Source organism: Delphinapterus leucas, chromosome 18, assembly GCF_059928025.1.
Source record: "Delphinapterus leucas isolate spDelLeu-1000000601 "Yukka" chromosome 18, BTC_Dleu_Yukka2, whole genome shotgun sequence".
NCBI lineage: Eukaryota > Metazoa > Chordata > Mammalia > Artiodactyla > Monodontidae > Delphinapterus > Delphinapterus leucas.
Genome location: NC_143146.1, coordinates 65062546 through 65079467, shown reverse-complemented (window position 1 = coordinate 65079467; position 16922 = coordinate 65062546). Strand labels below are relative to the sequence as shown.

Here is a 16922-nt window from a genome sequence, read left to right as displayed (position 1 = left end):
TAAAGGTTCTGAGATATCCTGCAGTTAAAACAAACATTCTTAGATTTGTTTTTCTTTCTTTTTCGTGTTAAAGTAAAATTGTGTTAAAATACACACAGCATAAACTTTACCATTTGTAAACGGACAGTTCAATGGTATTAAATACATTCACATTTCTGTACAGCCTTCACCACCCTCAATCCCCATAACTCTTTTCATCTTGGAAAACTGAAACTCTATACCTATTAAACAATAACTCCCCATTTCCCCCTCCAGCAGCCCCTGGCAACCACCATTCTACTTTCTGTCTTTATGATTTTGACCACCCTAGGTACCTCATATAACTGGACTGGATTATTTCACTTAGCATAATGTCCTTGAGGTTCATCTATATAACACGTGTAAGAACTTCCTTTTTGTGGCTGAATAATATTCCATTGTACATATAGCCCACATTTTATTGTATCCATTCATCAGTCAATGGACACTTGTGTTGCTTCCATGTTTTAGCTATTACGAAAAAAGCTGCTGTGAACATGGGTGCACAAATATCTCTTTAAGACTTTGCTTTCAGTCCTTTTAGGTACATGCCCAGAAGCAGATAGATTTGTTTTTAATTCAACATTTCCCAAGCTTTTCAATTATAGATCCCTGTTTATATGGGACCCCTATTGACCCATGTTCTGTGGCCCATTAGTTGGAATATCAGTCAGATATGGCGCTTTCTTCAGAACAAAACAAAACAAAACAAAACAAAAAAACCTTAAAGAAGCTCCTTCCCTTGTACAGAGCTTCACCCACAAGGGTGCTTCACCAGACCAACCCACTTCTGAACTAAACAGCCACTTAGTGAGAGCTGGGCCCCAGGCAGAGAGCTGGACCCTTGAGGTGACCAGAGCAAAGCATTCCTGCTCAGAAGGGAAGGAAGCCAGGCCTCCACTTCTAGAGCTCAATGGTTTGCACTCCAGGGATGGCACTTCTGCTTAGGTTCCACATGTCACTCTGACAATTCATAATTAAAGTCATCGACTTCCTTTTCTGGGGAGGTTTTACTATCCACCACATGTGCTCTATCTTTAGTGTGCATTTGTTATTGAATTATAATTTATAACTTTTTCTGGCCAAATTATTTCTAAAAAATAAATCCTCAAATCCCTTGCAGTCATACGCACAACGTGTGGATGCCGAGACGCTCAGTAATAAAAGGAAAGCTGCTAATGTAGACGTACCCATATAGTCTAAAGGCGCAGAGGGACCGTAACCTCGATTCTGCAGGCAGTGGGGTGTGCTGACCTCCATGGCTCACTCACCGGGGTTTCTAGAGTCAGATGTTACTTACAGCCAGCAAGCAGATCTCTTTCACTCCTTCTGTATCCTGAGATTCTGATTCTAAGTTCCCTGGTATTTAAGATGAGCTTTTCCCAGTGCCTCTTCTGTGTCTACCCAGCAAATGCCAAGCAGAAGAAACTTAGGAAAGGGGAGGGGTAGAAACTTTGTGTTGCAGCTCAGCAGGGAGCTCTGGGAAGGGGAGCACAGAAGTCACAATAGCAAGAACTGGGACTTCCCTGGCAGTCCAGTGGTTAACACTCCACGCTTCCACTGTAGGGGACGCGGGTTCGACCAGGGGAACTAAGATCCCACATCCCTACCTGCCAAGCAGCATGGCCAAAAAACCCCCCAAGAACTGAGCATTGAAGGAAATTCGCATTCCTTGGGGCTGGTCCAAAGGGGATCTGGTGTTCATGAAAAGGGAGCCCTTTGGGAGTTGTCAGGGCTTTAGTGGGAAGGGCGGGCTCCCGCCCACACTGCTGGCATGTCACCCTGTAACTGTACGGGACACAAGGGCCCCCAGCTGGCTAGAGAGGTGGAAGGCAGAGAAACAGCCCTCTCTAAAGCGTGGCTCTCTACCACGACATGCTTCCCTCCAGACAGCCAGGGGCGCGGCCCTGAGTCCCTCTGCTGGAGTGCCCTTCTCCGGCCAACCTCCAGCCACATCTCTCTATGGGGGACAATGTGAGGCACCAAGCCCAGGCCACCCTCCTCTCCTCCACCACACTCCAGGTACCCAGCATCATGAATCCCCCACCCAAGGGCTCCAGCCACTGCCAGGCTGCAGGGAGAGCATCCCTCCTCTGGAGGGCCCATCCTAAGGCCTGCAAGGTGGCCAAGGAGTGCTTATTTGCAGGACAGGAGGGACGTGGGTTTGGACACAGCTTAGGCATGCAGGCTGGGGTGTCACACACGTGCCTGTGTGAGGTACCTCGAAGTGAGGGACAGAGCTGAGACTGGGAACAAAGTGGGAGTGGGCATAAGTTGTATTCTTGCCCCCAAGCCCTGCAGATGACGGAGCTGAACCCACTGAATCCGTCCTTTTAGGCATCACATGACACTGGCCAGCAGACATCACCATACACTAAAAAAAGGCCTCTTGCTTTGCTGGGTACAGTAAATGATCCTCATTACAAAAGCTACCAGCTCTTAATGTGTGCCAGACTCTGTGCTAAGAAGTTTACATGCGTTCTCTCACTTCATTAACCATGCTATATGAGAAATAATATCATTCCCGTTTTACAGATGAAGAAGTCGAGGCTGAGGCGTTTAAGTAATTTGTTCAGGTCGACACAGGTCATAAGTGATGGACAGGGGCTCAAACTCTAGATGAGATCTCCAACCTGAGGAGGGGGCCGAGAAGGCTGAAGCCATGCAGGTGGGAGTTTGGTTCCTGAGGTGGAGAGAGAGAGCCGTGGACACCTAGGAAGGGGGCGGGAAAGAAGCAGAAACACTCCTAGAAAATGGAATGGCTTTAGAAAGAGGAGAAGTGAGTCAGAGGCCAAGGACAAAGTGTTGCCAAGAGCTGGAGGCCTTGTGGGTGCTGGAGGAAAATTCCAGCTTCTCCTCTGAAGAGAGCTCAGCTCCATTCGCGAGTTGTCTTAAAGCAAGTCATGCAGGTAATCACGCAGCACACCTCTCAACCAGCTGCACCCAAACCAATTCAATTCGAGAGAAGATTTACATTTTAGACAAAAGTGAATAGCTGGCTCTCGATGTTTGTAGTTCAAAGGAGGAGTTGCCTTTTTTTTTTTTTTTTTAAACTGAAACATAGCTGGAAAATCTATGAAAGGCCCTTGTCGTGGGCTCCTTCACATAGTTTCAACAGCTACAGTGTTTTTGCTTGTTGTCTAGAAACCTGGGAGGATCTGTAGGGCTGAGTTTCTGAAAGAGAACTTACAGAAACCAGGTCAGTTAGAATCAAGGCCACTAGGCCTACAAGTCCTGGCTGTGAATTATTCAATTAAAAAAAATTTATCGTGAAGGTCCATTTAAAGTCAGCTTGTTGAGTTTGGGGAGAAATGAAAAGTAATAAAGAATAGTGACCCCATTAATTTAAATGTCTGCTACCTCTTCTTTCATAATTACAGAAGAGGTTTATGAAATATCTGTATATAAGTGAATTAAAGAGCACTTCCTCATTTCCCAAAAACATAAATTTTAGGACAAAGAAATAACAGAAGAAAAATAGGTAGTATCAGGGTTGTGATAATAAAATAAAACACAAAGTACATCACAGTCTCTCAGTACTTTGCAGTTTTGTTCTTGATGCTGTGTCCCTGCCAGCTCTCTATGAAGGTGTCTATCAAAAACTCTTCCAGGGCTTCCCTGGTGGCGCAGTGGTTGAGAGTCCGCCTGCCGATGCAGGGGACACGGGTTCGTGCCCCGGTCCGGGAAGAACCCACATGCCGCGGAGCGGCTGGGCCCGTGAGCCATGGCCGCTGAGCCTGCGCGTCCGAAGCCTGTGCTCCGCAACGGGAGAGGCCACAACAGTGAGGGGCCCGCGTACCGCAAAAAACAAACAAGAAACTCTTCCTTCTCTGACTACACAGTCTGATGCTTCCCCTCCTTCTGGTTGCCAAAAATGAAAGTAACAATCCATGTCTGCAAGAGAAAACAAGTATTTTTTTTTCAGAATAAGAAAAGAATGCAGCAGGAATGAAGGAACATTCAACGAGCCTTCCAGCGAGCCTGGTGGTGCCCGCCCCACTGATGATAAAATTCTAGATCTGTCTTTTGGAACACTGTTAGGTTCACTAGAGGCACTTGATACACGTTAGTATTTTGTAAACTTCACGGCACTTCACTGGGATTACCACCCCCTTGCACAGTGAAGGAAATATATATTGGTTAATGAATTTTTACCTCATTTAAACTTTTCTTTCATTTTCTTAAACTTACATTGAGTCAAAAGTGGATAGTCAAGGTGTAAAACTAGGGATGAAAGTAAAAACATTAATACTCCAACTCCGAATAACTTCATAATAAAGAATAGTGAAAAGGTTCCCCAGCGTCAATATAGAATTTGACTCTGCGTCTGTTGGGATAGGGAATCTATAAAGATTTTTTCACAAGCATCCAGGGAATGACAAATATTCGAAAACTGAATTTTGTTGGATTGTCTTTTTGTTTAACCTGAGTCCTAAGTATGTTTTCTTTTGAGAACCCTTGTCGTACTATGACATAAGCCACAGATGCTCTTGCATTATTTTGCAAATAAAGAAAAATTGCTTTTATGATAAACCGACTGAGTTTCTCCAGAACTTTCCAGGGCAAAGCTGTTGTTCTTGCTGCTACAAGTGGCAGAGTCTAATGGGTAAGGACACAGGCTTTGAAAACTAGATGGCCTGGGTATAAATCTTGGCTGTGCCACTTCCTCATTTTGTAACTTTGGGCAAATTACTTTGGACAAAATGTCTCTTTGCCACCCTCTCCTTCATGTGTAAAGTGGTGGTAATAATAGCATATACTCTTAAATATTTGTTGTGAGGGTGAGATGCATGTACATAGCTGAGCACAGTCCCTGAGAAAGAGCAAGCACTCAATGAGCACCAGCAGTGATTAAAGACAAAGAAAGTCTAAAACTGTAGAGGGCTGTCTCGGCGTCGCACTCTTCATGTAGACACAGGTACAAACGATAGTAATCTCAAACTCAGAGAAACAGCTCGATAAGAGATCGGCAGAGCTTTCAACAAATGGAGCCATGGATACTGCATATTATAAACAGCACACCAGGAGGAAGGGCCATGACTAATTCATGTGCTGCTGGCATAGACTTCACAACTGGCTGAAGATGTAAGTTGAATAATATGAGATCTGTCTGGTCTTTGTACCAGGTTCCTAGGATGGAGCTTCTGAACCCTTGAAATTTCCTCAGTGATAAGAGTGTTTTTGTTTTTCATGATGGGTCCCATGATGGGTCCCTAGATAGTTTCAGGATGCGGGCCAGCCACGCGTGAAAGACCTGCTGTGTAACTAGTGGGCTGGTAGTGTGAGCCACGTAATATTAGATGTCTCTCCTAGGAGGAGAGGGATGCTGACGATTGAGCTCAATCACGTGGCTAATGATTCAATCAATCATGCCTATGGGGTGAAATCACGATAAGAACTCTGAACGTTGAAGCTTGGCCGAACTTCTGGTATGAATACATTTATATGTCAAGAGGGTGGTGCATCCTGATTTCACAGGGAGAGGACAGGGGAACTCTGTACTCAGGACTGTCCCAGTCCTTGCCCTATGTGCTGTTCTTTTGGCTGGTCCTGATTTGTAACCTTTATAATAAAACTGTAATCACAAGTACAGAGCTTTCCAGAGTTCTGTGAGTCATTATAGCAAATTATGAAATCTGAGGGGGTCTTGGGAACTCCTGAACTTACAGCCAATTGGCCAGAAGTCTAGATGTCCTAGGGACTCCTGAACTTGCAGCTGGCATCTGAAGTGGACAGTCTTGTTGGGAACTCTGCCCTTGACCTATGCAGTGTGCACGAACTCTGGGTCATTAGTGTCAGAATTGAATTGCAGTATTGTGTTGCATGAACTGGCCCTTAGCATATGTGCACTATGTGTATGGAGTAGATGGGCATGTAGATGCTTGGACATATTCGACACGGAAACCACGATTTGGAAAAGGAAAAATAGTTTTCAGTTAAGGATTCTTTTATGAGCCATGGGGTAGACTGGAAAAAAACGTGTTGACATGAACACCGACAAAGCGTGAGCTAAAGTCTCAGCAAGGAAAGGTCTCTGCCAGTATCCACTGAGCACTTCACATAGGGACGGCAGCTGTCAGTCAACAAATGACTCCTCCTCTGAATTCCATGGTTGTGGTGAGAAGGACAATTGTGATGCAATCAAATTAAGCCTAGGGAATAAATGTATTGTCAGCCTACTGTGCGAATAAATTAGCAGTGTAAGCCTATTTTTTCCACTCTGAAATTCCCCTACTCTCAAAGGAGAAGATGCTCGTGTCAGCCTTTGAAGTTAAAGTTATGATAAAGCCAGATCATCACAACACTTATAAGGCCACTAAAAACCATTTGTATGATTCCATGAAGCTTATTCAAGTGTCATAGCTCAACAATATATCAAGAATCCTGAAGAGCCTAAACCTCTCACTTCAGAGGTGACATTTCAAGACATCACTGCTAAAGATATGATATCAGAAATTTATAAGAAAGCCAAGATAGGATAGAATGATTGCTGAGAGTTTAGTTCCCTCCAGAAAGTATGTGAACTACTTCACTCAACAGAGGAATTAGTGAACTTCATATTAGTTGGTATTTTAAAACCACCTTCAAATGATGCAATGGAAAGGGAAAAAAAATTACTTTCCAAGGCGTAGATTAAGAAACCATAAGCTGCTTTATCCCAGGCTGAAACACTCATAAATCTGTCGCGTTTACACCTGACAGAGTGCCAGAGGTCATCTTCAGCGAGAGATCACTCCTGGAATTCTGAATTCTTGCCTTGCCGTGAAAAACAGTTAACAAAGTCACAGATCATTTGCTTTCTTTTTGACTTAGCAGTTCTAATTGAGTAAAAAATAAAGAAGGAAAGAATGCTGAAACTCACTGCTGGCTAGTGTTATCTACCATCAAGCTGGATACAGTAACTTGGGAAATATTATCCATTTAACTAATATGGATTTATCATTTTAAAAATTACTTTCATTAGCAAGAGCAATGACACTTATTTTACATTTATGTAAAACTGACAGTCACTTTCCTGGATGCCTATTAACTGAGCCTCAAAATTTTAAAATAGGTCTGATAGGAAACGGGACTCTTGGAATGGTGTGAATATCTAGATGGGGATCCAGGTGAATTCTCTCTCTAACAGAACACCATTTAACTTGGTGAAAGTTATAAAAATAGAAACAGAAAAAACAACCATTTAAAATCTCTGGAAATTGCCCTAAGGATGTACAGCAGTTGGAGAGGTATTTACTCAAATTATGTTAATCTTGATAAAAAGAGAAAGTTTTTAGCATTTGAGTTAAGACCTGCTCCCATCACCCTGCCCACACTCTGTGTGACGATAGAACTACTCCTTGTGGACACGGGCAAAAAGATGGGGTCTCCTGCTTCCCTTAGCTTCTACTCTATATCTTACTGTAGTTTATTTAGTATAAATCTGAAGGTGATTGTGATAAAATATGGTGCATATTGTACGCTCTAGAGCAATCACTAAAAAAATAACTGAAAATGTATAGTTAAAAATCAATAAAGGAACAGCAATGAGATACCACTACACACCTACTAGAATGGCTAAAATACAAAAATCTGACAATACCAATTGCTGGCAAGGATACAGAGCAACAGGAATGCTCATTCATTGACTGAAGGAGTACAATCAATGGTGCAGCCATTGTTTGCTTGCGTGGTCCAGTCACTGTGGAAGAAAACCTGGCAGTTTCCTTACAAAGGTAAGCATAGTCTTACCCTATGATCCAGCAATCATGCTCCTAGGTACTTAATCCACGGATTTGTATTCTTATGTTCACACAAAATCAGGAAGCAATTATTTATTGATTTACGACTGCCAAAAACTGGAAACAATTAATATGTCCTTTAATGGGTGAATGAATAAACAAACTGCTACAGCCATATAAAGGGATAACATTCAGTAATAAAAAGGAATGAGCAACAAGCCATACAGGAATAAATCTCAAATATGTATTGCAAAGTGAAAGAAGCCAATCTGGAAAGGCTACATAGTATATAATTCCATTTATATGACATTCTGGGAAACGTAGAACTATAAAGACAGTAAAAATACAGTGGCTGTTAGGGGATGGGGTGGGGAGGGAGGATTGAAAGGGTGAAACACAAGGAATTTTTTTAGGGCAGTGCAATAATTCTTTATGTTATGTTGGTGGATATATGACACTAGGCATTAACCAATACCCATAGAACTTTATAGCACAAATAGTAGACTTTGTTTTTTTAATGTGCTCTTTAGCCATGCTATCACTATAGGAGATTGGTTTTCCCTTCAATATTCTTCTCAAAATATGAACTGCTAATTTCCTATTAGTCCAGGAAGGGCTTTCCCTTTTAGTGAGGTGTCAGAGCTCAGACTGGCTCAAATCTGATCCCACCACACTTTGCTTCCAGGATTCTTGTCCTGCCGAAGCCAAGGAATGTTAAGTTTCCTTTTATAAGAAGAAGCTTTTTCTAACTGAAGATAATGAATCCTTCCCCCTTATTGTGAAGAAAAAGTGTGCAAACCACTTCCTGTGTTACAGAAAAAATTTGTACTCAGAGGCTACCATTTTTAAAAATTTATTTATTTTATTTTTGGTTGCATTGGGTCTTCATTGCAGCGTGGGCTTTCTCTAGTTGCGGCAAGCAGGGGCTACTCTTCGCTGCGGTGCGCAGGCTTCTCACTGCAGTGGCTTCTCTTGTTGCGGAGCACAGGCTCTAGGTGCTTGGGCTTCAGTAGATGTGGCACGCGGGCTCAGTAGTTGTGGCTCGCAAGCTCTAGAGCTCAGGCTCAGTAGTTGTGGTGCACGGGCTTAGTTGCTCCACGGCATGTGGGATCTTCCTGGACCAGGGCTCGAACCCGTGTCCCCTGAATTGACAGGCTGATTGTTAACCACTGCGCCACCAGGGAAGCCCAAGGCTACCATTTTTTATCAGGTAATGCAGCTAGAAATAATGATGTGTTTTGAATAAATAACGTGTCCTAGGTAGGGAATTACAAGCTCCATAGACATTATTTCTTATAATACTTTCAAATAGCCTTCAAGGTAAATAAAAATACATGTTCTTTTCATAACACAAGGTAGGAGGACTTCATTCCCAGTATACTGTACGCTAAATTTGCACTGATTCTTATGTATTTTATTAGAAGGAGAACCATATGTTCTGTTAATGCATGTATGAAAAATTTTAAAAGCATCATTTAGGAAGTCAGGGGAATCCCCGGATGGAATGAAGAATGTGAAAAAATAATCTAAATGAAAAAAAAAGAATTAAAGGGAAAGATAGACTATTTTTAGACTATTCAACAATAATAGTTGGGGACTTCAGTATCCCACTTAGTGGAACTAGGCAGAACATCAGTAAGGATATAGAAAATCTGTACAATTCTAACCCAACTAGACCTAACAGACATCTATAGAACACTTCATCAAACCACAGCAGAACGCACAGTTTCCTCTAGTACACAGGGAACATTGTCTGGACCATATGCTAGACCATAAAAACTGGCCTATAGGTTAATAATCTAAGTTCTTGGGCATAATGGACAAGATCCGGGTTTTATTCATGAAATTCAACAAATTTTATCGAATGTCTATTAAATGACAAGCACTGATCCGGAGGTTGGCGTAGCAATTACTGTCAAGAAAATTACAATCAAGGAAGGCAGACACACAAACAAATAATCAGCAAGATAATTCTAGAGTGTTTTATTAGTCTGTAGGAAATAAACAAAGTGATAGGATAGTACGTGAGGGGTGGGTAAGGGGTGGCCACGTAAACGAGATCACTCTACTTGAACGGAAATCCAAAAGCTAGGAAGGTGTTGGTCATTCAAATATATAAAAGCCCAAAATCTAGCAGAGGGAAGAGCAAATATGAAGGCCCTGAAGATAAAGCAAAAAAAGTGAGAGTGGCTGGAGAATGTAGAAAAAATGAGTTAGAAGGGCAAGCAAGAAGCAAGCCCCATCTGCCAAACCCCAAGGGATTTGGTTTTATTCAGAGGTGATAAAAGGCCAAAGGTCCAAGTTAGGGAAGTAGCATAATCAGATTTGTATTTGTATAAAAAGATAATTCTTACAAAAATACGAGAGAGTTGAGAGGCATGGATTAGAGTAATAATCAAGGTGGCCATGGAGAAAAATAGGCAGATTTCGGATTTGTTTTGGATGTGGGCTCGGATGTGAAAGTCAAGGATGAAGGATGACTTTTTAATTTTCAGCTTCAGTAACTGTGGGTATGGTCGCCATTGACAGAGATGAATAAAATTGGAGCAGAAAATAAGTAGAAGAGAGAAAATCAGGGTTCTGTTTTGGACACGTGTAGCTTGCATGCTGTCAGATATCTTCATAGAGAGAGGTAGGCGGCTCTAGGGCTCATTGAGGGGAGAATTCAGGCCTGGATATACAAACGTGGCTGTCACCAGCAGTTAAGTGGCAGATGGGGTCCTCGTCCCACTCACTAGCTTCATTCTACTCTGACCCCACCCTCCTGACAGGAAGGGTCACCTCCATTTCCTCACTGTACCCAGCTAACCTTTGCCCCCACGGTCTTGCCTATCTGCTCTCGTTTCCTGGAAGCCCTCTCTCACCACATCCAACTGCTGAGAAAGAATTTGCAAGTACTATCCACTATATATGTTACTAACAACGTTGCAAGCTACTATAATCCCACTCTACACCTAATCTTTCCTTACCTAAAAATTCTCAGAAAACAACAACAACAAAACTTATAGAAATTAAGCATGATATGTACTAAACTGAACCAAAGGTGGGTCCGAAGGCTCTAAATGCAAAACCAAGGCCAAAATGAATGTATATATATGCATCACTGAATCACTTTGCTGTACAGCAGAAATTAACACAACATTGTAAATCAACTATACTTCAATGGGAAAAAACCACAAAAACTGAGGCCAATCTGTTAAGCATTGTTGCTAAGCATTCAATCCGAGATTTTGCTAAACAACTTATTCTGCCTAAAAAGTCTATCCTAAGATTCTTGAGGAGTCTATTTCTTTAATGACTCCCGTGTGTGTGCATACGTGTGTGTGTATATACGTGTACACATGACAATAATAAGGTCTGACAAGTGCTCAATTCGGTAGCTGATTTTTCTTTAACAAGAACAAAACTCAAGTGATAGCTCCTCTATATAGCTTTCCATCAATGGCAAGATAAAATAACTGCTTCCTACTATATTCCTAACTGGATCCTTTACAAACTTCTATAATTGTAGCTCCACGTATTAACATGTCTGTCTCCCCATTCGACTGCTTCTTGAGGGTTGGACCTTTTGTTTGTAGTGTATTCTCCCATTTATAGACATAGCTCTCATCACTTAAAAATGTAAGCTAGGGAGCGAGGGAGGGAGGGAGAAAACTGTATGCAGCGTGTTTCAAAAACAGTACAGTTCTTAATCCTTTATTTAATAGGAATTCATAATTTACATTCTCTGATTTCCTAGAAAACTTGACAGCCCCAATTTAAAAAAATATATAGGCACCTAGCTATAACCAGAGATCATTAAAATGCAACATTGTATTCAATTGTTTAACTAGGTCAAAACAATTCTTTCTTCCATCTCATTTCTTGCCAAACTGCCTAACATCTTTCTTTACTAATTGAATAGCTCAAAACCACTTGCCAGAGGCAGAAAAAAAAAAAAATCTAGTGAGTGAAAATGTCTGCATCAGCGACCTGACACTCAGCAAAGCTCATGGGAATCGTTCCTTGAGAGCCTAATCGTGTCCAGAAGCAGCCCCTGATCCGTGGGAAAGCCTGCTGACAATCTCCAGTCGCAGAGGAGGGCGGGACACGGAGAGAAATTCCCAAGATTCTGAGCTCAGGAGAGAAGGAAGTGCTCCTCTTGGCTAGCAGCTCTGGGGTCCTGCAGCTTGGGCTGAATGTGTCTTATTGGCGTTTGTGAAAGTTTCAGGTGTAACTAACACTCGGGTTTTTCTATTTCCTGCACAGTGTGCCTGTGGTACATCTTTTCAACGCTCCTCCCATTGGCAGAGCTCCTCCTCCAGCACCTGATTGGACACACATAGGTCTGAACAGTTGCACGGGCAGATGTAATTTAAAGCCAACACCACATCCAATCAGACGAGTGTTGTGAACTTTTATTAAAAATATCAGTCCGTGAAAGAGCTGTGGGGAGTCCTTCTTCGTGAGGTGACAGTCTGACCAAATAGATCTTCAGGGCCTGTGACAGCCCAGGTTTAGAGGTTTTATATATATTATCCAAGGAAGCTAATTGTCAGAGAACGCTAGAGCCATTGGGGACAGAAAATTTCCAATTCAGAGTCAGATGCAGACTCTTAACATTATGTAAAAGATGTTCTTACTGATTCCTTAATACATAACCAAGCACCAGACTTCAAAATGTGAAAATATTGAGTGAAAATAAAAATCACATTTACTGAGCACTTGCTTTTTGCTAGGCATTATGTTGAGGGTTTCTCATTAGGTAAGTATTATTATCACCTCCAGTTAACAGATGAGGAAACAGAGGTTTAGAGATTACCATTCTTGTCCAGCTAGTAAGTGGCAAAAATGGGTCTCCAACTCAAGACTGTTTTACAGTGACACATTCTGTTACTAGTCCATGGCTTTAAACTCCAAGCGTAGCTAGGGATTAAGACCAAAAAACAGAATGATTTAATCCAGAAATGAACCAAAGAAGCAAAACCATGAAACAGGAAATGTCAGAGCCCTCTTTTCCAGGACCCCGAGAGTTGGCTGGTAGGATTCCAGCCAACTTAGAACTTAGAACTTAACCGTTCAAAGATGAATGGTCTGGAGAAAACTGCCCAGTCTGCCCTGGTCTGGTGTCTATCTAGACCCACGGAGGAAAAAATACAATTGGTAACAGCTGGCATATGCTCAGGAAGGAAGATCGAAGGCACTGTGGAAGACACACAGAATTCTGTATCATTATTTTTACCTTGAGACTAAAACTGTCCTAATGAAATCAGAATTATATTCTCAAATCCTTCTGGTATAACTCTTATCTCTCAGAAATCAATTATGGAGAGACTGAAAGTTTCCAATACGTAAAGGAACTACTAGCCACCCCTACTGGACACCTATTTAGCTGGTACTATTTACTACTCATTCCCGTTCTTCTCAGCCTAGATTCCTACCAAAAAGTCAATCCTCTACGTTTCTAATTCATAACCCTTTACTAAATTGTGTGGCAGCTCTTTTCGAGAATCATCAACTGAGCCACTTCGGGTTCTTTTTATTTGAAAATAGATTTACACGTGTATCTTTCTTTGGAAACAAGGTGTGTTCCTGTTTTAAGTCAGAATACTGTAGTTCCATTCACGTATTAAATGTATTAGAGGAGCGTGTATGCCATTTAAATTAGTACCCATCATTATATGTTGTGGAAATGTAAATTTTCTTTTCTACTAAAAAGAAATGAGGAAGCCACACCTATGTTAGTAAATATTGCTGAAAAGACAATGCAGACCACTCCTTGAAGAAGAATAAGAAAATACCTGTTTTCTATTCTTTCATTTGTAATAATATTCACTTCCATTTCAAACTCAAGGTGCCTCATTTCCTCAGTAGGACATGCCTGATACTCTCCAAAGTCAATAACCTTGACAGTGGTGAGGATGGTACCAGGATGGGACTCTCCACAACAGATAAAAGTAGTGAACCAGAGGTATATGTATGAATAGGGTTAATATGGGTGCTTGCTGTATCCTTCCTTATGGCTTTCTCTTTTAGTGTTATAACTTATTTTTCAAATGCAAATGAATAGCTCCTAGACATACCTCCTGAATAATAATCTCTGACAGTAGACCCAAGCACCTGCCCTTTTAATGAGCAGTATAGTAGGGGAAAAGTTGAGTGATCATTTTAATGCCTAGGAAGTTATTGGTGAGCTTTTAATGCATAAATTATCTCTTGCATTGCCTCCAAGACACCACAGAGTGCCATAAAAGAAACCCAATCCTTGCAATATAAACAAACAGATTTCTAATCTGTGTTTACTTGACCAGAGCAGACCCATGGATTTTGTACTTGGTAGAATTTCTCCATATGGAGTTAATTCACAGCACAGTCTCCAAACTAGTTTGCCGGGAAACTTCCTTTGACTCCCATTTTAAGGACTTTTGCACCCCACCTTTGACCCCTGCTGTGCTTTCTGTAGAAGACCCCGAGGAAAAGTTCTGGAGAAACTCCTTCCAGATGTAGTGTGCAATTATTTGCGCTTACTCTTATCTTAAATGTTTTCTTCTTAAAGACCCTTAGGAGCCATCAGATAAGGAGGATTTAGGGTTTATATTTCAAAGGATATCCAATTTATATCTTACCCATATATCTAGCTTGGGTAATTAATGTGTCACATCATTTTCCAAGGGATCACTGAAAAGTCTACACCAACTGATATTCTTAGACACAACTACAAACAAGCCCATGTGCCAACAGAAAGCCTGTAGCTGAAGTTCCTCAGAAACAATATAGCTATTAAATTCATTCAGTCGTGCAGCCAATATTTATTGAACACTAACAATGAGACAACGGCAGTGCTAAGTAAGAAGGACAAAAACATTGTCCCTGTAACGACAAGTCAAATGGTACACATTAGGCGATTAATTAATTGCCACTTTGGTAATAGGAGGGTCTACAGAGAAGCTCACCTCATCTGAGGCAGGAGGAATCAGCAGTGGTTCTCTTTATGGGTGGCCTCAATTATGCATAGGGTTTAGCTAGGCTGAGAGAGGTCCAGAATGATATTCTAGGCAGGCAGGACAGGAGGGCAAATGCTACAAGGCATTTGATGTCTTGCCTCGTTACAGAAACCAACAGGAAGACAATGCAGTCCAGCACAATAGATGAAAGGAGAAGAATTACAAGAGACAGGGTGGTTAGAGACATACAGACTAGGTAAAACAAGAGGCAGGGGAATGATTGGATCTGTGGTTTTACACATCGATTATTTCACCAGGCAGGAAAATGGGTTTAGAAGAGAGCAAGTGAGGACATGGGAAGATACCTTCAGAGTGTGCGGATAAGAAGGGGTATATTTGTCTGCAACGTATTAATCTCCTAATGTCTAATAAATATTGGCTGCAACGTATTTTTTAAATGTGATATATAAATATGCCTATATGTATGTACATAGGTATGTATGTTATATAATAGTATAATGTGTAACAACATGCAAATATACGTAGTTCTTTTAAATCTCTACCCTAGAGGTGACTACTTAACATGCAATCCACCCTCATTAGACATCCATTCACCAGAGGCAGCAGCAACCAATATCTTCAAATATTACTATTCAACCTTCACCAGAGAGTCGGGTCATTGGCAGAGGAATGCCAGAAAGAAGATTTCACTGGTGAAAGGCGTGACATTCAAAATTTTTAAATTGACTTTGGTCAACTATACAATCACTTCTACCTTGGCATGAACAGTGTTCTGAGAGTCTCAGGAGCCCAGCAGGCTCTCTCACCCTTAGGAGCGGTAACCTAGGTCTTGGTAACCAGACACTTGGTTGTCTGTCCCACTACTTAGCAGAGGGCTCTGCTCCAAAAGAAGGTGAGAATTCTCTGCTACTAGAATATTGTCACATCTGCTCAAGTGAACGTTTCATGCTGGGTACTTTTCAAAGTGCCTTATGTACAAATCAGTGGAACAGATTGTATGATGGTTTTTGTGCTTACTTGCAAACAAATGTTTGTATACGGGGCAGAATCTCATCGGAGTCTTGCTTTAATCGTAACATCCCATCTGGTGGTAAATTTGAGGAAGAGATACTTACAACTCTCATAATCTCCAAACCTCCTAAGCTAACGATGTTTACAACAAGAACCTGAATGTGGGATTGGCTAAATTGGCTCAGATCTGTTCACAATAACTGGATTAAGACAGTATCAGTGGAAATGGGGAAGAGTGGAACTACCTAAGGGGTACAATTGATGTGGAAAAGGGAGAGGAAGGTATCTAGGATGACTGAGGTTTCTGACATGAGCAACTTGGCTCATGGGCATGTGACGCACAAAGAACCCTGGGGACAGAGCTGGTCTAGGAGGAAGATTACAAATTCAGTTTTGGACAGTGGCTTTGACATATCTGTGGGTTTGCTAAATGGAGATGTTGCATAAGCAGCTGGGTATAAGATGTTTGGGGCTGACTATATCCCCTTGGGAGCCTTTGGGAAATGGATGTAATTGAAGCCATGGGGATATGAGATTGCCCAGGAAGGTAATGGTGGAGAAGGGGAGAAGGCCCTGAAGAGCTCCACCACTGAAAGTCTGCGAACCGGAGCACATGAGTCAATAATGATTTTGTTACTCTAGCAAATATATGGCATTTTTACATAGTTTTGGAACTGACAGAAAAATTCCCTTTCAAGTGAGAATTGCCTTAATTTGAAAAAATACTTTTTTGAGCCAAGTGAAGAAGAGAGCCCTGGAGTATGCTTCAGTAGTTCACAGTGAAATAGGAACACAGAACCACTATGCAGCAGAGAAAAAGAATTTAGTTTGCTCTTTAAGGAAAAGAAGAGGCCAGAGGAGGCAGCCCACTGAAGAGACCAGGTTGGTGTGTTTATTGGAACTTCACAGTGAGAGGCATCTAAAGGCAGGTAGTCTGCTGTTCCATTGATAGCTGTTTGCAATGTGGCATTGTAAATCCCTCCTCCAGCCTCACCTGCCGAATCCTCAGTAAAACCTAAAAAAACTCATAAACGCTTACTGTGAGCAATTTTCTTTTATAGAAACCAAAGAAAAACCTGAGTTTTATGCCAGGGGCAAAGAAATAAAGGACAAAGGTGGCATATGGGTATATAAGAGGTAGCCTCTAAAAACATCCCCCCCCAGGGGTTTGCAGAAATGTGGGGGCTGGCTTTGAACTCTAATAGGCTATGGAATTGAAGAGCTTATT

At 41.6% G+C, this 16922-nt stretch overlaps 1 protein-coding gene across 1 annotated transcript in view; it reads right to left on the bottom strand.

Moving 5' to 3' along the window:
* LHFPL6 (LHFPL tetraspan subfamily member 6) overlaps positions 1-16922 on the bottom strand; it is a 275293-nt gene that overhangs the window by 18695 nt on the left and 239676 nt on the right. The gene's annotated exons all lie outside the window — the stretch shown is intronic.